This window comes from Salvelinus alpinus, chromosome 15 (genome assembly GCF_045679555.1).
Source record: "Salvelinus alpinus chromosome 15, SLU_Salpinus.1, whole genome shotgun sequence".
Classification (NCBI taxonomy): Eukaryota; Metazoa; Chordata; class Actinopteri; order Salmoniformes; family Salmonidae; genus Salvelinus; species Salvelinus alpinus.
In genome coordinates this window covers 24,265,255-24,288,867 of record NC_092100.1, presented here as the reverse complement: position 1 = coordinate 24,288,867, position 23,613 = coordinate 24,265,255, and the positions used below count along the sequence as shown (strand labels likewise).

Here is a 23,613-nt window from a genome sequence, read left to right as displayed (position 1 = left end):
AGGACCTCTAACAGTTCTCACAGTTCATCATCAATCCAGAGGGCTCTAACAGTTCTCACAGTTCATCACCATCCAGAGGACCTCTAACAGTTCTCACAGTTCATCTTCAAGCCAGAGGGCTCTAACAGTTCTCACAGTTCATCATCAAGCCAGAGGGCTCTAACAGTTCTCACAGTTCATCATCAATCCAGAGGACCTCTAACAGTTCTCACAGTTCATCATCAATCCAGAGGGCTCTAACAGTTCTCACAGTTCATCATCAATCCAGAGGACCTCTAACAGTTCTCACAGTTCATCATCAATCCAGAGGGCTCTAACAGTTCTCACAGTTCATCATCAATCCAGAGGACCTCTAACAGTTCTCACAGTTCATCATCAATCCAGAGGGCTCTAACAGTTCTCACAGTTCATCATCAATCCAGAGGACCTCTAACAGTTCTCACAGTTCATCTTCAAGCCAGAGGGCTCTAACAGTTCTCACAGTTCATCATCAAGCCAGAGGGCTCTAACAGTTCTCACAGTTCATCATCAATCCAGAGGACCTCTAACAGTTCTCACAGTTCATCATCAATCCAGAGGGCTCTAACAGTTCTCACAGTTCATCATCAATCCAGAGGACCTCTAACAGTTCTCACAGTTCATCATCAAGCCAGAGGGCTCTAACAGTTCTCACAGTTCATCATCAATCCAGAGGGCTCTAACAGTTCTCACAGTTCAATCATCAAGCCAGAGGGCTCTAACAGTTCTCACAGTTCATCATCAATCCAGAGGGCTCTAACAGTTCTCACAGTTCATCATCAATCCAGAGGACCTCTAACAGTTCTCACAGTTCATCATCAATCCAGAGGGCTCTAACAGTTCTCACAGTTCATCATCAATCCAGAGGACCTCTAACAGTTCTCACAGTTCATCATCAATCCAGAGGACCTCTAACAGTTCTCACAGTTCATCATCAAACCAGAGGGCTCTAACAGTTCTCACAGTTCATCATCAATCCAGAGGGCTCTAACAGTTCTCACAGTTCATCATCAATCCAGAGGACCTCTAACAGTTCTCACAGTTCATCATCAATCCAGAGGACCTCTAACAGTTCTCACAGTTCATCATCAATCCAGAGGACCTCTAACAGTTCTCACAGTTCATCATCAATCCAGAGGACCTCTAACAGTTCTCACAGTTCATCATCAAACCAGAGGGCTCTAACAGTTCTCACAGTTCATTTCTTAACAGGTGCATGCTGCTTGTCAACAATTGGCATGAATCATTTTACAAATACTTCCAGTGCTGCATCTGTTTTCATTTCCTCATCACATCAGAACAACATACATTATTTACATCTTCAACAAAAGAGTCATGAGTATCATCTCCTATAAATTACTTTAGGCCCAACCTTTGGCACTTGGCTTTCCTTGTTATTGGGCTGAAGCTACTGACCCAGAAGCTTGGCTCTACCACTCTTCCCAGGCTTTTGGGAGAGAGGGTGGTCAATGTGCTTGTCATAACGGGTGTAAGCACTCTCCACACGCTCAATGGCAACTTTCATTGCTGGGATAAGTTCTTTCCGCCTCTGGCGCACAGCTTCAGAGAAGTCCTTGTTGAAGATAGGGGCCAGTAAGCCTTCCTGCCTGCCACCAAGGCTTCACTGATGGCGACAGGCAGCCGTGTGTGCACCTCCACCGTTTATCACCTGGCCACAATCGTCTCAGGGACGTAGGCGTGCCTTCACGAGCACTGCTCTGCAAGGCAGTCAGACAGTGTGATAGGGTGGGTCATGGTGCTGAAACAGAGGCAACAGCCATTTATATTTATTTTCACGCTGTCTTTGAAATAAGCACAGAGAGAGACATAGTAGGGCAATATGCATGCAGACCCTGGTTCACCCCAGCAGGTGAACTCAGAGTGGGCTGTAAAATGTTGAAATGCATGTGGGAGGTAGAGCCATGGGGATGGGTAGAAATAAAATAACAATTGATTTGTGGACTTGGGCTGGATAATGGATTGACATGTTGTCGTGACAGCCATGCCACCCATCACTTCACATCTCTGCTGGGGAGAGGCGGGTCTGTTGTCTTCCTTCCAACATCTCTGATCCAGATAATAATAATAATAATAATAATATATTAGGCCTAGTATTTCCCTTAATTTTTTCTGTGTCAAATCACAAGGGGGCCTTTGAAGAAGTTCTTCAAGTGTGTTACATTTTCAATCAATGGTTCTCTTTAGGGGGGAAAAGATCATTGAAATGGATAATGTATCTTTTTTTCAAGAGAGAAATAAACTGCCGGAGTTGGATAAGAATTTGCTGCAATCCATTTTAAGATTCCAGTCATCTAGAACAGGGTTTAATTTTATCGAGAGGGAGACAGGTTCCAGGACATCATCATACTGTAATTAATTACTTTTCATGCCTTTTTACTTTTCATAGAACCTTTGTGTGTGAGCCACAGCCTAGCGTGAGCCAGTGCTTATAAAAAATGTGCTGTACTTACCATGTAACATGAGGTGCCAAGTGAGGGTGATAACTGTTTGGAGCTCTGGGATTTCGAGAGAGAATCTCATTATCTTCCTCAATATTTCAACAAGGGACATTTTTTGAAGATGAGCCCTTTTTCCTTGCATGTTTTCAAGCTTACAGCACATCAGTACTTAAAGTTTCAGATCTTCATAATTCAAAACTCGAGGCCAACATTTAATTTGCACACAAGATGTTTCTTGAATGAATATTACAAAAAAGATACATTGTTAGGAGTTAGTATCCTGAGTTAGTGTCTTCCTGAATGTCATCATAAATGGTGTCACAGTGCTATCGATTTATGAATAAGTTTGTTCCACTGTTGTGTTCAGACAGTTTCCTGTCCAAAGACTGCTGTGCACTTAAATGCAACTCTTGAAGCACAGCCTGTTTGTCAGTCTGTCTCCCCCCAGGCAGGAGCAGATGGGCCAACAGCAGCCTGCAACTGGACAGGTTGGCTTGGCATGCATGTGTTCCCTCTCTGATGGCTCTGGGCTAGCCCAGGGTAGCATTGAAGGCAAATGATTATGTTCCAGTCACTAAAAGGATTGGACTGTGACTGTATAGTAGTAGTTGTCTAGACAGTTGTCCACTACACTGACTGAATCCAAAAGGTTATCATCACATTAAAAATGTCCTCACATTTATACATAATGAACAGAACGTCCTGCTCTTTGTTTATAATTATACAACTTGAATGGATTGCTCATGAATTTTATGTTAAATTAATGACAAAATGAATAGAGCTCGGCAGTCAGTGTCTGTTATTTGACAATGAGGCTGAGGCTGTAAAAAATGTTATGCTTCTCTGCTGAGTCACACAGTCATACAGAGAGGAAGGAGGTTGTCACGACTAAAGCACACCAACAAAAAAATAATGCTACTTCTAAAACTGTTGGCCGACTGAACGATATTGGCACTGCAGCCGCCGGCTCTGATAGGAAGGATGGCATAAGTCAAGCGTGTTTTTATGATACATATAGTACTTTCAGAAACTGGCTGTAATACATTTGCTGTATTACAGCCTGAATTCAAAATGAATTCATTGTAAATAAGAATTTGTTCTTATTTACACTTCCCTAGTTAAACAAAATAAAACAATTATAATAATAAAAAAATATATATATATGTATTTTCTCACCATCTACATACAATACCCCACAATGACAAAGTGAAAACATGTTTTTAGAAATTTGGGCAAATTTATGATAATGAAATACAGAAACACAGAAACATCTCATTATACTGAACAAAAATAAAAATGCAACATGTAAAGTGTTGGTCTGATGTTTCATACCTGAGTGGCGCAGTGGTCTAAGGCACTGCATCTCAGTGCAAGAGGCATCACTGCAGTCCCTGGTTCAAATCCACGCTGCATCACATCTGGCTGTGATGGGGAGTCCCATAGGGGGTGGTGCACAGTTGGCCCAGTGTCAGCTGTGTTTGGCTGGAGTAGGCCGTCATTGTAAATAAGAATTTATTCTTAACTGACTTGCCTAGTTAAATAAATAAAATATCCCAGAAATGTTCCATATGCATCAAAAGCTTATTGTGCTCAAATTTGTTTACATCCCTGTTAGTGAGCATTTTTCCTTTGTCAAGATAATCCATCCACCTGACAGGTGTGGCATATCAAGAAGCTGATTAAACAGCATGATCATTACAAAGGTAAACCTTCTGCTGTGGACAATTAAAGGCCACTCTAAAAAGTTTTATCACACAACAAAATGCCACAGATGTCTCAAGTTTTGAGAGAGCGTGCAATTGGCATGCGGACGTAATGTCCACCAGAGCTATTGCCAGAGAATTTAATGTTAATTTCTCTACCATAAGTCGCCTCCAATGTTGTTTTAGAGAATTTGGCAGTACGTCCAACCGGCCTCACAACCACAGACCGGATGTAACCACGCCAGCCCAGGACCTTCACATCCAGCTTCTTCACCTGCAGGATCATCTGAGACCACCCACTCAGACAGCTGATGAGGATGGAGGATTTCTGTCTTTAATAAAGCGCTTTAGTGGGGAAAAATTCATTCTTATTGGCTGGGCCTGGCCAGTCATGTGAATTCCATAGATTAAGTCCTAATCAATTTCAATTGACTGATTTCCTTATATAGACTGTAACTCAGTAAAATCATTTAAATTGTTGCATGTTGCTTAATATTTTTGTTCAGTTATACGTGTGTATTCACAGTCCTTTGCTATGACACTCCAAATTGAGCTCAGGTGCATTCAATTTCTTTTGATCATCGTTGACTAACCTGTACCCCCCACATTGACTCTGTACTGGTACCCCCTATATATAGCCTCGGTATTGTTATTTAATTATGTTACTTTTTTTTATTTTATTTTTTACTTCAGTTTATTTAGTAAATATTTTCTTAGCTCTATTTCTTGAACTGAATTGTTGGTTAAGGCCTTGAGTCCACCTGTGGCCATTTCAATTGTTTGGACAAGATTTAAAAAGAAACACCTGTCTATATAAGGTCCCACAGTTGACAGTGCATGTCAGAGCAGAAACTATACCATGAAGCCTAAGGATCTGTCTGTAGATCTCCGAGATAGAACAGTGATGAGGGATATATCTGGGGAAGGGTATACAACTATTTCTAGAGTGTTGAAAGTTTCCAAGAGCACAGTGGTCTCCATCATTGGGGAATGGAAAAAATATGGAACTACCCAGACTCTGCCTAGAGCTGGTCATCGACCAAACTGATTAACCAGGCAAGAAGGACCTTAGTCAGGGAGGTGACCAAGAATACAATGGCCACTCTGACAGAACTACAGAGTTCCTTGGCTGAGACGGGAGAACCTGCCAGAAGTACAACAGTCTCTACAGCACTTCACCAATCTCGGCTTTATGGGAGAGTGGCATGACTGAAGCTACTACCGAGAGAAAGGCACATGAAAGCACTTCTTGAGCTTGCAAAAAGGCATGTGAAAGACTCCGAGCAAAAGGCAAAAGATTCTGTGGTCTGATGAGACAAAAGCGTAACTCTTTGGCCTGAATACAAAGCGCTATGTCTGGAGAAAACCAGTTACAACTCATAACCCGTCTAACAAAATCCCCACCATGAAGCATGGTGGTGGCAGCATCATGCAATGGGGATGCTTTTCAGCGGCAGGGACTCAGAGACTGGTAACGATAGAGGGAACAATGAATGGATTCAAATACAGTCAAATACTTGATGAGAACCTGCTTCAGAGTGCAAACGACCTAAGACTGGGGTGAAGATTTACCTTCCAACAGGACAATGACCCCAAGCATACAGCCAAAGCAATGCTGGAATGGCTTCAGAACAAGAATGTGAAAGTCCTTGAGTTGCCCAACCAAAGCCCAGACTTGAATCCTACTGAAAAGACTTGAAGATTGCTGTTCACCGCCGTTCCCCATCTAATTTAACAGAGCTTGCAAGGAAGAATGGGAAATAATCCCCAAATCCAGACGTGCCAAACTGATACAGATATACCCAAAACCACTCAAAGCTGTAATCATCACCAGGTGCTTCTATAAAGTATTGACTCAGAGGTGTGAATACTTATGTAAATGAGATATTTCTGTATTTCATTTTCAATACATTTGCAAACATTTCTAAAAACATAGTTTCAATTTGTCGTTGGAAAAAATATATAACATTTTGAATTCAGGCTGTAACACAACAAAATGTGAAATAAGTCAAGGGTTGTGAATACTTTCTGAAGGCACTGTATGTGCCCAGTGATTCTTGAATAATAGAACTTATAAATGCCCCATGAGCTTAGTTCAACTGTCATACTCCATCAGAACACTAAATATAAGCTTGCTTTGCGCCAATGTTTGTAAACAAAGTAAATATAAACAAACACTATATAGGCTGAAAACATGGTAAAACTATACTTTTCATATCATGCATAGTCAGTCCTTGCTTCCATAGCGCTGTCTATGAATTTGAGAGTGGTTACATTTCTCCAACACCATCCCTCAGCCTTTTACCGAAACCGGGGAGGGGAGGCGCTTTGTTATAGTTTCAAATCAAATCAAATGTTATTCGTCACATGCTTTGTAAACAACAGGTGTAGACTAACAGTGAAATGCTTACTTACGGGCCCCTTCCAACATTGTGGAGAGAAATAAAATAGAGAAATTATAGAAGAGTAAAACACGTAATAATAAAAGTAGTAATAGATACACAATGAGTAATTATAACTTGGCTATATACAAGGGATACCGGTACCGAGTCGATGTGAAGGGGTACGAGGTAATTGATGTAGACATGTACATATAACTAGAAATTAAGATGCCAGATAGTAATCAGTAGCAGCAGTGTATGTGATGAGATGAGTTAGTGCAAAAAGGGTCAATGCGTATAGTTTGTGTAGCTGTTTGCTTAACTATTTAACTATTTAGAAGTCTTATGGCTTGGGGGTAGATGCTATTTAGGGTACTGTTGGTTCCGGACTTGGTGCATCATATCGCTTGCCGTATGGTAGCAGAGTGAACAGTCTATGACTTGGGTGGCTGGAGTTTTTGGATAATTTTTAGGGTCTTCTTCTGACACCACTTGGTATAGAGGTCCTGGATGGCAGGGAGCTCAGCCCCAGTGATATACTGGGCCGTACGCACTACCCATCTGTAGCGCCCTGCGGTCAGATGTCAAGCAGTTGCCATACCAAGCGGTGATGCAGCCAGTAGAGATGCTCTCAATGGTGCAGCTGTAGAACATTTTGAGGATCTGAAGTCCCAAGACAAATATTTTCATTATCCTAAGGGGCCACACAGTCGTGGGTGAACATGGAGTACAGGAGGGGACTAAGCATGCACCCCTGAGGGGCCCCCATGTTGAGGGTCAGCGTGGCGGATGTGTTGCTGACTACCATCACCACTTGGGGGCGGCACCCATCAGGAAGTCCAGGATCCAGTTAAAGAGGGACGTGTTCAATCCCAGGATCCATAGCTTAGTGATGAGGTTTGAGGTCACTACGGTGTTAAACGCTAAGCTGTAGTCAATGAAACACCATTCTCACATAGGTGATCTTTTTGTCCAAGTCGGAAATGGCAGTGTGGAGTGCAATAGAGATTGCGTCATCTGTTAATCTGTTAGGGCAGTATATGAAGTGGAGTGGGTCCAGGATGTCTGTAATGATGATGTTGATGTGAACCATGACCAGCCTTTCAATCAATCAATCAAATGTATTTCCAAATCCCTTTTTACATCAGCCAATGTCACAAAGTGCTATACAGAAACCCAGCCTAAAACCCCAAACAGCAAGCAATGCAGACGTAGAAGCACGGTGGCTAGGAAAAACTCCCCAGAAAGGCAGGAACCTCAGAAGAAACCTAGAGGAACCAGGCTCTTAGGGGTGGCCAGTCATGGCTACAGATGTGAGTGCTATAGGGCAATAGTCATTTAGACAGGTTAACTTGGCGTTCTTGAGCCAACCCCGTGTTGGTCTGCTTGAAACAAGTAGGTATTACAGACTGGGTCAGGGACAGGTTGAAAATGTCAGTGAAGACACTTGCCAGCTGATCAGCGCATGCTCTGAGTGTGAGTCCTTGTAATGCGTCTGGCCCTGTGGCCTTGTGAATGTTAACCTGTTTAAAATATATTTCAATCTATCGTAACGTTGGAAATGTATACTTTGAATAACTTAAATCTGTGTCCATAGTGTCCATTAGTTTCTAGTAGATAGAGTATATGGTTCAAGAGAATAGCCTAATTAATGAAAAAAGCATGTGATTAACAATTGAATTGTTAGGGCGGTTAGAGGAGGGTTTGGCCAGGGTAGGCCGTCATTGTAAAATACGATTTTATTCTTAACTGACTTGCCTAGTTAAATAAAGGTTAAATAAAAAATTTAAATATGTTTTTTAATTAACTCTGCAACTTTTCCAACTATTGACTTTTCTTCCAACCTGCCACCAGTTTGATGCCAAACATTGAAAACAAATATATATTGCCATAGTAAAATAAATAAGTGTGTATAAAAAGTCAAATCAAGGATATTTCTTGCTGAAACCATCCTATTAAACAACAATGGTATTCATTTATTTAAGATTATGTTTTACAGCTTTGTCATTATATTTTTAAATAATATTATTTAATTATTTCAGATATTTTACATAATCTGTAGTACCCAAAAGGGCCATTAGATGTCGTGTGATAGATTACATAAAATCCTTGAAAGATACAAAAATTCTGGTAGTTTACTGGTAAACTTTGAATGTTTCCAGTAATATACCCTCCTTATATAACCCTATACAGGATACGAACATTCCATTCCAGCTAAACAATGGACATACTATTTAGCATTTTGCAAAAAAAGAAAAATTCATACACATTGTTACACTGAAATCTATTAATTAAAAATCAGAGAACAGTAATACTTTACACACACACACACACACACAATCATTTCTAAAGAACATACAAAATGTGAAACATTGGTGGATATAGAGTTTAATTAGTCATGCAAGCATTTAAGTTCTTTCAGAGTCCAAAGAGACCCAGTCACAAGTCATTGATTTTGAATATAAAGTGCATACGCCTCTGTATAGACAACAATTTCTTCATAATAATCCTAGTAAAAATCATTCCTATTGTGGGTACAGCAACTGTTTCATTACTTCTGGGAAGATGTTGTGCGGGTCACTTTTCTACATTTCCAATTTACTCAACAACAACAAAAACTAGACAATTAATGAAAGGATTGTGTTATGTTATATTTCTGCTTTATTAAACAGTGAAGTATATTCCTTTCTCTCTTCAATAAAGGAGGCAAATCACGACAACAATTCAAGTCTGCTCCCCTAAACCTCCTCTCTGATTCTCCTCCCCTTCCGTTCCTCTTCTCTTCCTCCTCCTCCACGCCATAGAGAGAAATAGCAATGGTGTCTTCTTGTAGGTACTAACTCCGCCATGGTTCGTTGGACAAAGCCTATGGAGAAATTAATGGTGTTTTTGGATAAACGCCGAAAATAAGGTCTGTGGTAAACACTGGCTAAGGAGATCTTATACGTTTTGTTCAATGAGATCATTTTAATCAGCTAACGTCACTTTTTGTAAATTTGAAAGCATTTATGTAATTAAAATAAGCACATAAAGGACATAAAGGCTTCATGATTCATAAAGGGCATGTTAACTGACTGATATTATCTCATAGAACAAAACATATAAGATCCCCTAAGCCATGTTAACCTCAAACTTTATTTTTGGCATTTTCCCCAAAACCCTGTTCTTTGTACGAACCGGAGGTAACTCATTCCTGGGTTTTAGGACTAGAAACTGGTAAGCTCTATTCCCTTCCAGACTGCATCCCCTGCTGGACATTACCTGTTAAAAATTGATACTGCCTCTTTCCAGCATGCTATTATGATTTATTTACGTCTGCTATTGTAAAGCCTCTTCTGACGGTCTTTATGTAATGAATAAATAAATAAATAAATAAAATGGCTCTTTTGTGCCTAACCTCTTAGGGTGCCACATGGCACGTTACTAAGAGTGTCTTTCTGGTTCATTTAACCAGTGACAGGGTTTAAAAGCACTGGACATACTCCACTGAATCCTAATTTAGATGTACCTGCTCAGTATCATCTCAACCTCCACAAAATACTTTCTTTCAACACCATAAAGCTTTATCCCCCCCAACCCCTCCCTTGAGACTGTAACAGGAAATAGGGGGGTCAGGTGACCAATGTATTTACATGTGGTTTAGCAGAGATCCAGGTTCCGGACTTTGCTTTTTACATATCCAAGTCTTGGAGACAAAAATTAGCTGAAGGCAGAAATACCACCTGAGACCCATTTCACACAGAATATTCAGTATCTAAAACCCCATTTATGCCATGAAAAATAAGCATCATCTTGCAGGATTTATTTTGGCACAGTGTTTCATCTAATTCATAGTAATGTCTGTATCTTCTAGCCAAATAGTTGCATGGCAATAACATAGTGATTTTAAGGTATGCTTGTAAAGAGCAACAGTCACTCACCATTAAATATTGAAGAGACAAAGAATGAAAAAATGTGTAGGGGACTCATGCATTCGACACATACATTCCGTTTTCTGAGGATTTCAGGGAGAGAAATAAGCAAGAGAAAGTCTATCATTCTTGTGTGGCTCTGTTGCCTCTTCAACTCACTGGGATTCTAATTCAATTTCATGTTTCATTGGCTCTTCGAGCTTCCGACCGAAGAATGTACACTGGCATCCAACTTTTGGGCTCGGGAATGCTCTCTCTCTCTCTCTCTCTCTCTCTCTCTCTCTCTCTCATTTGCAGATCTCTTTCCCACAGGTTCTGTCTAAAGGGAGACAGACGTTTTAGGCTTGCCCATAGTGACTTAGTAACTGGAGCCTGAGTTGAGGAGGCAAGGAGAGTTAAGAGAACAGTTGTTTGTTTAGCCTGTGATTTGAGGGAGATGTAAAATAAGAATGGTAAACTAGTAGATGGGATACTTTACAAGCCATGGTGAGATCCAGAGGCGACATTCCCATAGGGGGCACAGGGTCACGTTCCATCTCAGATTTGTTTCTTTATTTGTTAAAGTTGTTGTTGTTTCTCGGTAATACTACTAGCCACCTAGCAATTTTATGAAGTTGGCTTTAGCTTGACCAGATAGGTTCCCAATCTCCCAACCTCATAACTATCTACCAAGAAGCCATTTCAGGCTCTCAATCAAGTTAGAGTATTTAGGAGCTAGAAGCAGAGCTGCCATGTCTGTCAGCGCCATCTAGGGAACCACTGGGAATATGGTTGAATACAAACAGTGCATTTATGCACTCCGTAAGGCAATCAAACAGGCAAAACGTCAGTTCAGAGACAAAGTGGAGTTGCAATTCAACGGCTCAGACAAGAGACATATGTGGCAGGGACTCCAGACAATCACAGATTACAAATGGAAAACTAGCCACATCGTTGACATCGACGTCTTGCTTACGTGACAATCTAAACACCTTCTTCGCCCACTTTGAGGATAACACAGTGCCACTGACACGGGCTGCTCCCGAGGACTGTGGGTTCTTGTTCTCCATGGCCGACGTGAGTAAGACATTTAAGCGTATTAATCCTGCATCCTCAGAGCATGCGCAGACCAGCTGGCTGGAGTGTTTACGGACATATTCAATCTCTCTCTATTCCAGTCTGCTGTCCCTACTTGCTTCAAGATGCCCACCATTGTTCCTATTCCCAAGAAAACAAAGGTAACTGAACTAAATGACTATCGCCCCATAGCACTCACTTCTGTCATCATGAAGTGCTTTGAGGGGCTAGTTAAGGATCATATCACCTCCACCTTACCTGACACTCTAGACCCACTTCAATTTGTATACCGCCCCAATAGAGCCACATACGATGCAATCGCCATCACACTGCACACTGCCCAATCCCATCTGGACAAGAGGAAAATCAAAATGTCAAAATTTTGATTTATGACCCTTATGACCCTAAGAATATTTCACAGGGTGAAAATACAAAGAAAGAATGGACTTCCGTGCGCCTGCGTGGAGTTCTATATCGGCAACGAGGAAATCCGCAACCAAAACATCCGTGAGGGTGGCCTGACTGGGGATTTCAGGCTGCGTATGCTTATTCCTACAGAGCCAACAGCGGCAGAGCCTTGTTCATTTAAGGAAGTGCATAATATATACGAATCGTGAAGATTACGATTCAAACAAGTCTCAAGAAGATACATCGTCAGAAGAAAACTAAGTACGCGGCTGCGTTAACCACGCCCAGATACCCAAAGGCCTGGTTCCACAATAAAAGGAAAAAAGCAGCCAGTTGTTCATTTCATCATATACCATGGATATCCATACCACCTACAAGGACTCCGATACGTCATGGGGGCCCGACACTAAGGACTCTATGCCTCGCAGCCCGACACTCTACTCCCCCCTGGCAAGACCCGCGACACCACCTCCATTTACACAGCCTGAGGATGTGTTTGATGGGGTGGTCAGTACTATTTTTGTGGACACCATCAAGGCCTCTGTAGCTACACTTTTAGACGTGGTGATTGGAGAATATAAACGAGAAAAATGCATCGGCTGTGAGATCAATCATCCCAGCCAGCGTCGTCATCCGTGCCTATACGACCCGCCTAGATACTACTTTTCCAATCATTTTGAGGAGCTGGTGAAAAGACTGGTCCTGCAGGTTTATACCAGCGCTGGTCAGAGCCCTGGAGTCTATGGGTCTTGTGCCGTCTATCCCCAGAGTTTACGGGGTAACCGAGGCCTTCCTACATGAACTGAAGGAGGCAATCTACATCCACGAGAAACTCAAAGAAATCCGACACACCCTGGTGGACGACAATAAATACCGGGAAGCTGTGGTGGCTGATGTGATGACTTTCTGGCTCAATAAATCCCAAGAGACCGAGTGACATTTTGTTATTTAGACGTAAAGCTATGGGTAACTATGTGTCTACGATGTTAGAGAGAATAAATACATTTTTTCTTTTGAGAGAACTTACAAATGTTATGCATCAAATTATTGAAAATAATGTGAACAATGTAACGTTCTACACGACAAACAATACAGGGGCTAATGTAGAGCGTGTGCTAAAAATGGAGCAAATCATGAATCATGTACGACATACGGAACCCCCATCAGAAGATAGCCAGCTAACTTGCTACTAGCTAGTTGTCAGTTAGCCACTGCTAGCGGTCTTCACCGTAAACTCGGACACCAGCTAGCTTCAGCTCGGTCAATACCTGCCAGTCTGCACAGCGCGATATCAACCCAGAGCATATCGTACTGCTTTTCCTCTACCACGTCACCTGATTCCTACCGCAAACTCTGGACAATTTCATCGGTTCATCGCAGCTAGCTAGCTGCCACCTGAGTGGCTACTGCTGGCTAACGCCTCTGTCCCGAAGCAAGCACCAGTTAGCCTTGAGCTAGCCTCGAGCTAGGCCCATCTCCCAGCTAGCCGACGAAGTCTACTAGCTAATTCTTGGGCTACAATTCTGTTGCCAATTGGCCTGGACCCTAGTGCCGACACGAAGCCCCGCCGATCCATCATGACTGGTCTGCCGACGTAATTGTCCGAGGAGGTTTCAACAGGCTTTTCCATTGCGACGTTGCCAAAGACGCATCTGCTAGCCCCGGCTCACTAGCTTTCTAAATTGCCCTGTCTCCAGCTCGTCTAGCATAGTAGCGACTACCGAATAGCTCCCTGACTCACCTATTGCTGCTCATTGGACCGTATGATCACTCGGCTACACATGCCTCTCCCTAATATCAATATGCCTTGTCTACTGCTGTTTAGGTTAGTTATTATTGTTTTATTTCACTGTAGGTCCTCCAGCCCTGCCCAACATGCCTTAGAGAGCTCTTTTGTCCCACCCCCCACACATGCAGAGACCTCACCTGGCTTAACTGGTGCCTCCAGAGACACAACCGTTCTCATCATCACTCAATGCCTAGTATTTCCTCCACTGTACTCACATTCTACATTCTACATTCTATTTTCCGACAAGATAGAACTGCTAAAGGGGGTGGAGTTGCAATCTACTGCAGAGATAGCTTGCAGAGTTCTGTCATACTATCCAGGTCCGTGACCAAACAATTCAAGCTTCTACTTCTAAAAATCCACCTTTACAGAAATACGTCTCTCACTGTTGCCACTTGTTATAGACCCCCCTCAGCTCCCAGCTGTGCCCTGGACACCATATGTGAATTGATTGCCCCCCATCTATCTTCAGAGTTGGTATTGTTAGGTGATCTAAACTTTTATATGCTTAACACCCCGGCCGTCCTACAATCTAAGCTAGATGACCACAATCTCACACAAATGATCAAGGAACCTATCAGGTACAACCCTAAATCCGTAACCATGGGCACCCTCATAGATATCATCCTGTCCAACTTGCCCTCTAAATACACCTCTGCTGTCTTCAATCAGGATCTCAACGATCACTGCCTCATTGCCTGCGTCCGTAATGGGTCCGCAGTCAAATGACTGCCCCTTATCACTGTCAAACGCTTCCTAAAACACTTCAGCGAGCAGGCCTTTCTAATCAACATGGCCCGGGTTTCCTGGAAGGATATTGACCTCATCTCATCAGTAGAGGACGCCTGGGTGCTCTTTAAAAGTGATTTCCTCACAATCTTAAAAAAGCATGCCCCATATTTTTCAAACAGAAGTTTGCATCCTGTAGCATTAATTCCAAACAGTTTTGGGACACTGGAGAATAAGAGCACCTCCTCCCAGCTGCCCACTGCTCTGAGGCTAGGAAACACTGTCACCACCGATAAATCTACGATAATAGATCATTTCAGCATTTTTCTACGGCTGGCCATGCCTTCCACCTGGCTATCCCTACCCCGACCAACAGCTCTGCACCCCCCGCAGAAACTTGCCCAAGTTCCCCCCGCTTCTCCACCCAAATTCAGACAGCTGATGTTCTGAAAGAGCTGCAAAATCTGGATCCCTACAAATCAGCTGTGCTAGACAATCTGGACCCTCTCTTTCTAACATTATCTGCCAAAATTGTTGCAACCCCTATTACTAGCCTGTTCAACCTCTCTTTCTTATCGTCTGAGATCCTCAAAGATTGGAAAGCTGCCATGGTTATCCCCCTCTTCCAAGGGGGAGACACTCTAGATCCAAACTGTTATAGACTTATATCCATCCTGCCCTGCCTTGCTAAAATCTTCGAAAGCCAAGTTAACAAACAGATCACCAAACATTTTGAATCCCACCGTAACTTCTCCGCTATGCAATCTGGTGTCCGAGCTGGTCATGGGTGCACCTTAGCCACGCTCAAGGTCCTAAACGATATCATAACCGCCATTGATAAAAGACTGTGCAGCCATCTTCATCGACCTGGCCAAGGCTTTCGACTCTGTCAATCACTGTATTCTTATCGGCAGACTCAACAGCCTTGGTTTCTCTAATGACTGCCTGGCCTGGTTCATCAACTACTTCTCAGATAGAGTTCAGTGTGTCAAATCGTAGGGCCTGTTGTCCGGACCTCTGGCAGTCTCTATGGGGGTGCCACAGGGTTCAAATCTCGGGCCGGCTCTTTTCTCTGTATATATCAATGATGTCGCTCTTGCTGCTGGTGACTCTCTGATCCACCTCTAAGCAGACAACACCATTCTGTATACATCTGGCCTTTCTTTGGACACTGTGTTAACAAACCTCCAAAGCCATACAACACTCCTTCCGTGGCCTCCAACTGCTTTTAAATGCTAGTGAAACTAAATGAATGCTCTTCAACCGATTGCTGCCCGCACCCACCTGCCCGACTAGCATCACTACTCCGGACGGTTCTCACTTAGAATATGTGGACAACTACAAATACATAGGTGCCTGGTTAGACTGTAAACTCTCCTTCCAGACTCACATTAAGCATCTCCAATCCAAAATTAAATCTAGAATCGGCTTCCTATTTCGCAACAAAGCCTCCTTCACTCATACTGCCAAACATACTCTCTTAAAACTGACTATCCTACCGATCCTTGACTTCAGCGATGTCATTTACAAATAGCCTCCAACACTCTACTCAGCAAATTGGATGTAGTCTATCACAGTGCCATCTGTTTTGTCACCAAAGCCCCATATACCACCCACCACTGCGACCTGTATGCTCTCGTTGGCTGGCCCTTGCTACATATTCGTCGCCAAACCCACTGGTTCCAGGTCATCTATAAGTCTTTGCTAGGTAAAGCCCAGCCTCATCTCAGCTCACTGGTCACCATAGCAACACCCACCCGTAGCACGCGCTCCAGCAGGTATATTTCACTGGTCATCCCCAAACACTTCCTTTGGCCCCCTTTCCTTCCAGTTCTCTGCTGCCTATGACTGGAACGAATGACTAAAATCACTGAAGCTGGAGACTTATATCTCCCTCTCTAACTTTAAGCATCAGCTGTCAGAGCAGCTTACCGATTGCTGCACCTGTACACAGCCCATCTGTAAATAGCACACCCAACTACCTCGTCCCCATATTGTTATTTTTACATTTATTTTTGCTCTCTTTTGCATCCCAGTATCTCTACTTGCACATCATCATCTGCACATCTTTCACTCCAGTGTTAATGCTAAATTGTAATAATGTCGCCTCTATAGCCTATTTATTGCCTTACCTCCCTAATCTTACTACGTTTGCACACACTGTACATAGATTTTTCTATTGTGTTATTGACTGCACGTTCGTTTATCCCATGTGTAACTCTGTGTTGTTGTTTTTGTCGCTTTGCTTTATCTTGGCCAGGTAGCAGTTGTAAATGAGAACTTGTTCTTAACTGGCCTATCTGGTTAAATAAAGGTGAAATAAAAAGTAAATTTAAAAAAATGACCATCCTTTCAATGCTTGAAACATGTATTTATGACAGGCTCGGTCAGGGAGAGGTTGAAAATGTCGGTGAAGACACTTGCCAGTTGGTCCATGCATGCTCTGAGTACATGTCCTGGTAATCCATCAGCCTTGTGAATGTTGATGTTTAAATCTCTTGCTCACATTGGCTTCAGAGAGAGCGTGATCACACTGTCGTCCGGAACTGTTGGTGCTCCTAGGCATGCTTCATTGTTGCTTGCCTCGAAGCGGGCATAGAACGGGTTCTACATGGAACTCAAAATGGTTCTAACTGGAACCAAAGTGTTCTACAATTAACCAAAATGGGTTATTAAAAGGGTTTCCCTATGGGTACATGGTTATCCTATGGGGACACCCGAAGAACCCTTTAGGAACCCGTTTTTCAAAGAGTGTATAGTATGCCTGATTAAGCACATTTAGCAAATTCTTAAGAAATTATTTTCTATTCAACAATTTCTTAAATCAATGACATTGAAATCAATTTATTCACAAAGAACAAGGTCTAAATACAGGTTCTGCTGGAAGTCACAAGTCTCACTTTTTGATGAGTCAAGTTGCTGTGATATTTTTATGACGTGAAGTTGTATAGTATGTGGACCACTTTCACCGAACTATTAAAGTCAAGAAAGTTTTCTTGAACCCTTTGCTATTTTCTTGTACTTTCTTTCAGTCCTGCTCTAAAAGCCACCTCACTCTCTCCCTCTAACATTAATTATTGTACATAGTGCTCATTTGGAAAGTTACCTGTGGTTTCCTAAGGCTAGCATATTATCCCCCCACCATGAACAGGAAGTGGTCAATTATCCCCTACAGGCAATTTTAACGTAGGTAATTTGATAGCTCTCTTCCTAATGTCTCTTATCGCCAGTCAAAGAGATGCCCAGCACAAAGGTACAGTTGAAAGCAATGCATGTGCTGAAGCAGAGACAGAAAGGCTAGATGGATGGCACATAAGTTATTTGGGAGAGTCACATAAAAAAATATATTAGCTGCCTCTTAGCTGTTATGGTTACGATGTGAACCGTCTGTACTTATGAATATTAAAGCGGCAAAGATAGATCTTTAGTTACACATGTAGAAAACAACAATTGACCTCAATGAAGATCAATTGCAATACCAATTATTATAGGGATTACTATAGTCATCTGTGTATTACATTGACATTACCAAAATAGTAAGTGACTGACAAAAATACGTTGTTATTTCAGAAACATATAAGAAGTGTTGACTCAGAACAGCCTATGGAGGATGTGGGTGTCAAGTTGATAAGAATAGTAGGGAAGGACCAGCAAAGACAATGAGCAACCTAGACTGGATGTCACGCTGGTATAAAGGATTTTAGAGACAAGCGCAGGAATGCGTAATAGGGTTTTGTATTATACCCCAAATTACGGCGTGCTGTGTAAGGGCACGGGGGCGAAGACCAAACAAACAAGTAACAAAAACACAGGGTTGAAACCCAAACAAAAGAGCGAGGAGTACCTAGAATAAATAACACTAGAGCACAATGATTATCACACGGGACGAGACCCGTAATCATCTGTGCAATCCACAAGGGCACGAAAACCCAAAACCCACAGCACAGGTACTCACACGCAACAACGGACATTGTAACAATAATCGACAAGACCATGGAAACCAAAGGGCACATATATACAAATACTAATCAGTGGAAATAGGGAACAGGTGTGAGTGATGAAAGTTCCGGAGGGATCCGTGACACTGGATCTGCTTTGACAGCAATAGCAACACACAACAGCTAGGACAGACTAATGAAGCTCGAAGGAGAGAATAGTTAATAAAGTGGGGCGGTCTGTCTGACCAACGCATTATTAAGTAAAACTCCCACCTACCTACAGTACCTGCTATTTACTTACCAGATGTACGCTACTGCCCTAGCAATTCCGAATTTTACTTCTAAAAAGGTAAGATTATAATTTGAGTGATATCTTCCCGTTGAAAATAACATGCATTTGTGCTGTAATGAATAAAGCATGTGTGTAACGGCTGTCGTCTTCCTCGTCTGAGGAGGATAAGTTAGAAGGATCGGAGGACCAATGCGCAGCGTGGTAATTGTTCATCTTACTTTAATAAAGGTGAACACACAAAACAACAAAAGTGACAACCGAAACAGTTCTATCTGGTGCAGACACACAAAGACTGAAGACAACCACCCACAAAACCCAACACAAAACAGGCTACCTAAATATGGTTCCCAATCAGGGACAACGATTGACAGCTGCCTCTGATTGAGAACCATATCAGGCCAAACACAGAAATAGCAAAACATAGAAATACAAACATAGACTGCCCACCCCAACTCACGCCCTGACCATACTAAATAAAGACAAAACAAAGGAAATAAAGGTCAGAACGTGACAATGTGCTCATCAGAGAAGAAAGCAGGGATGCTGAAAAATACTGAAAGAAACATGAGCAAAACATGAATAATAATAAAACATGAATAATAACCTTAACTTGTAAATTCATTATGTTCTGTTGCAGACATACTTGTTTGGAAGTGTGCAGGGTGGGTGTTTATGTTAACACGTTTAAACTATCTTCCCTGATGCAAGAGTCAGTATGTGCTGAGGAAAGAAATTGGAGGAACTGATTCTCAAGCAGTAAATACAGGTTGTGAAATGGTCAAAAAGTACCTGCAACATATAAAACTAACAGAAACGTTGAATCCGAAGACCACCATCATTGGCAACATAAAGGGCTGGATAGAGGGAGCAGTAGGACATTTCTGTGAACAGAAAAACAGGGTTTGAGAGGGTTGAATTAGTCAACATGCATCAACACCCCCAAAAAAGTATAACTTACTTTGCTGAGAGACATTCTATTTTGCTGATGAGCCCAGCATTGAATTGTCATTAAAATATGGCATGTTCAATAGAAACAAAGTTGTTTAAAAACCGACGCGTTTCGGCTGCATGGCCTTCGTCAGGGAGTACAGAAAAAGGAGAATACAATGTCCTCTTTTGAAAGGCTTTTCCAATTAGCCCTAATTAGAAGAGGGAGTGGTTACCAAATTGGACACACCTAGTAAGCAATAATATACACATGAAAAGGTGAAATACTGTAGCTATGTTATCATGAGCATACAACTCCAAGCTAGAAGCATCAGAACACCCAGAGAGGCAGTTCCAACCCTAACCATGACTGGGAGAAGTGTCCAGAACAAGAAAGCAATATATTCCACAGTACTCCAGACCATAGCAAAACATGAACAACAGTCCAAACATAGCTAGAGGGCAATTGAGCAAAATGTCCACTAGATGACAGCAAATGGATCCATCACGACCCTACAGGAAGGGTGAGAAATCCATATCTTCATTTAAACCAGGGTACTTAGTGGCCTGTAGTTTGTAAATCCAAAAACTTTCCCTTTGGTTTAACTGTTTAAGACGGTCCCCTTTTCTAATAGAGGCCGGAACATGATCAATACCCATAGCTTGTAGGGAGGCAGGGTTACCATGGTGTAAGGACTTGTAGTGCCTTGCCATGGGGTAGTCTTCATTGCCTACCCGTATGGCGTACTTGTGTTCCGCCAAGCGATCTTGAAGGCGTCTCTTTGTCCGTCCAATGTAGAACACCTTGCACTGTGGACATTCCAGTCTATAGATGACATGAGTGGTTTTGCAGTTAATAAAATGCTTGAGGTAATACTCCATTTTAGAAGCTGTGTCAACAAAATACTTTTTCTGTGCAATATTACTGCAATGGTTGCACTGGTAACATTTAAAAGAGCCCTTGGGTTTGTGGTCAAGCCAAGTTTTTTGAGAGTCACCCGGAAGATAACTGTGGACTAATTTGTCATTTAGGGTAGGACATCTCTTAAAGCTTATGACTGGTGGTTCAGGAAAGACTTGGCGTAGTAGCGTATCACTTTGGATGATTCCCCAATTATTTTTAATGATTCTTTTAATGTTCTCTGCTTCAGTGCTGTATTTTGTAACAAAATACACTCTCTCTGATGTATCACGAGGCACTCCTCTTCGTAACAAGTTCTCTCTGTCAAGTAATCCAGCCCTTATACCTGCATCTTTCAGGACCTGAACGCTGTAGCCCCGATCTAAAAAGCGATTCTCCAATTCAGCAGATTTGACACTGTAGTCTGTTTCCTGATCGCAAATTCTACGGACTCTTTGGAATTGGCCATATGGAATATTCTCTTTTAGCCTTTGGGGTTCCATATGGCCAATTCCAAAGAGTCCGTAGAATTTGCGATCAGGAAACAGACTACAGTGTCAAATCTGCTGAATTGGAGAATCGCTTTTTGGATCGGGGCTACAGCGTTCAGGTCCTGAAAGATGCAGGTATAAGGGCTGGATTACTTGACAGAGAGAACTTGTTACGAAGAGGAGTGCCTCGTGATACATCAGAGAGAGTGTATTTTGTTACAAAATACAGCACTGAAGCAGAGAACATTAAAAGAATCATTAAAAATAATTGGGGAATCATCCAAAGTGATACGCTACTACGCCAAGTCTTTCCTGAACCACCAGTCATAAGCTTTAAGAGATGTCCTACCCTAAATGACAAATTAGTCCACAGTTATCTTCCGGGTGACTCTCAAAAAACTTGGCTTGACCACAAACCCAAGGGCTCTTTTAAATGTTACCAGTGCAACCATTGCAGTAATATTGCACAGAAAAAGTATTTTGTTGACACAGCTTCTAAAATGGAGTATTACCTCAAGCATTTTATTAACTGCAAAACCACTCATGTCATCTATAGACTGGAATGTCCACAGTGCAAGGTGTTCTACATTGGACGGACAAAGAGACGCCTTCAAGATCGCTTGGCGGAACACAAGTACGCCATACGGGTAGGCAATGAAGACTACCCCATGGCAAGGCACTACAAGTCCTTACACCATGGTAACCCTGCCTCCCTACAAGCTATGGGTATTGATCATGTTCCGGCCTCTATTAGAAAAGGGGACCGTCTTAAACAGTTAAACCAAAGGGAAGGTTTTTGGATTTACAAACTACAGGCCACTAAGTACCCTGGTTTAAATGAAGATATGGATTTCTCACCCTTCCTGTAGGGTCGTGATGGATCCATTTGCTGTCATCTAGTGGACATTTTGCTCAATTGCCCTCTAGCTATGTTTGGACTGTTGTTCATGTTTTGCTGTGGTCTGGAGTACTGTGGAATATATTGCTTTCTTGTTCTGGACACTTCTCCCAGTCATGGTTAGGGTTGGAACTGCCTCTCTGGGTGTTCTGATGCTTCTAGCTTGGAGTTGTATGCTCATGATAACATAGCTACAGTATTTCACCTTTTCATGTGTATATTATTGCTTACTAGGTGTGTCCAATTTGGTAACCACTCCCTCTTCTAATTAGGGCTAATTGGAAAAGCCTTTCAAAAGAGGACATTGTATTCTCCTTTTTCTGTACTCCCTGACGAAGGCCATGCAGCCGAAACGCGTCGGTTTTTAAACAACTTTGTTTCTATTGAACATGCCATACTAATAAAGGCATTTTAATTAATTATATGAAGAGTGCCTTGGTCCTCCTTTCTTTTTGATGACCAATTTACACCTTTTACCAAAGAGCACCTTCTATCTACCAAAATATACTATAGTGTACCTTAGTAGCGCTTCCCTTCCTCCTCTTTCTATGTCATTAAAATACTTTTAATTCGTTTAGATTGGATTTCACCAATTACATCTAAACTCAGCTGATAAAATAATGGACAAATCCCCTCACCTACTGCGACACATTCGTTTTCAAAATGTAACTGGCAAAACATCTCTGAGACCAACGTGTTTGTAATATCTGTTGTTATTGAACTGTCATTAATGGACAGATGCTTCCAGCGGTCGTACAGTATCAGTAAATGGACAGTCCAGACTCAATTACATCCTTGTGGTGGCTGATAATGGAATTTCAGATGCAGCCCATCAAACCAAAATTTGTTCTGTGAAAGTTCCCAGAACATTTGTTAGGTCGTGGCAAAAGATTCTCATAACACAAAAACTGTCCTGTTATGCTGATGATTATAGAACGTTTGAATAAAACATTCGCCTGATGTTACAAGAACGTTCCTTGAACACATTTTGTCTGTTCTTTAAATGTTTCCAGAATGTTTTATTTGGTTGTGGGAACAGTCTGGTGGGAACATTGTGGGGACAGAACAAACGGTATGTTCCCAAAACACAAAAACTGTCCAGTTGTGCGGATGATTCTACAATGTTTCTTTTAGGGTGCAAAAAACATTCACCTAATGTTACAAGAAAGTTCCTAAAACACATTTCGTATGTTCTTTAAATGTTCCCAGAATGTTTCTTTAGGTTATGGGAACATTGTGGGGTATGACAAGAGATTGGTTCCCAAAACACAAACTGTCCTGACATTCAGATAATGTTTATACCAGGTTGCACAACAAATTCCTTTGATGTTGCAAGAATGTTGATAAAACAGCCTTTCTGAGTTATTTAAAGGTTCCCAGAATATTTACTCAGGTTGTGGGAACAGAGTTTGTACATAACAAGAGACAGCTTGTCACGCCCTGGCCTTAGTTATCTTTGTTTTCTTTATTATTTTAGTTAGGTCAGGGTGTGACATGTGGGATGTTTGTGTGTTTTTTGTCTAGTCTAGTGTGTGTATTGTCTAGGGGGTTTTGTAGAGTTCATGGGGTTGTGTTCAGTGTAGGTGTTTATGTAAGTCTATGGTTGCCTGGATTGGTTCTCAATTAGAGACAGCTGTCTATCGTTGTCTCTCATTGAGAGCCATATTTAGGCAGCCATAGGCATTAGGTAGGTTGTTGGTAATTGTCTATGT

General features: G+C 42.0%; 1 long non-coding RNA gene across 1 annotated transcript; it reads right to left on the bottom strand.

The window, feature by feature from the left end:
• Positions 1-8,933: 8,933 nt before the first annotated feature.
• On the bottom strand, positions 8,934-19,798 carry LOC139539267 (uncharacterized). The gene is made up of 3 exons (XR_011667903.1): positions 19,643-19,798; positions 19,474-19,565; positions 8,934-9,427 (listed from the first exon to the last, which is right to left on the bottom strand). It is a non-coding gene; the product is annotated as an uncharacterized lncRNA (long non-coding RNA).
• Positions 19,799-23,613: the final 3,815 nt, after the last annotated feature.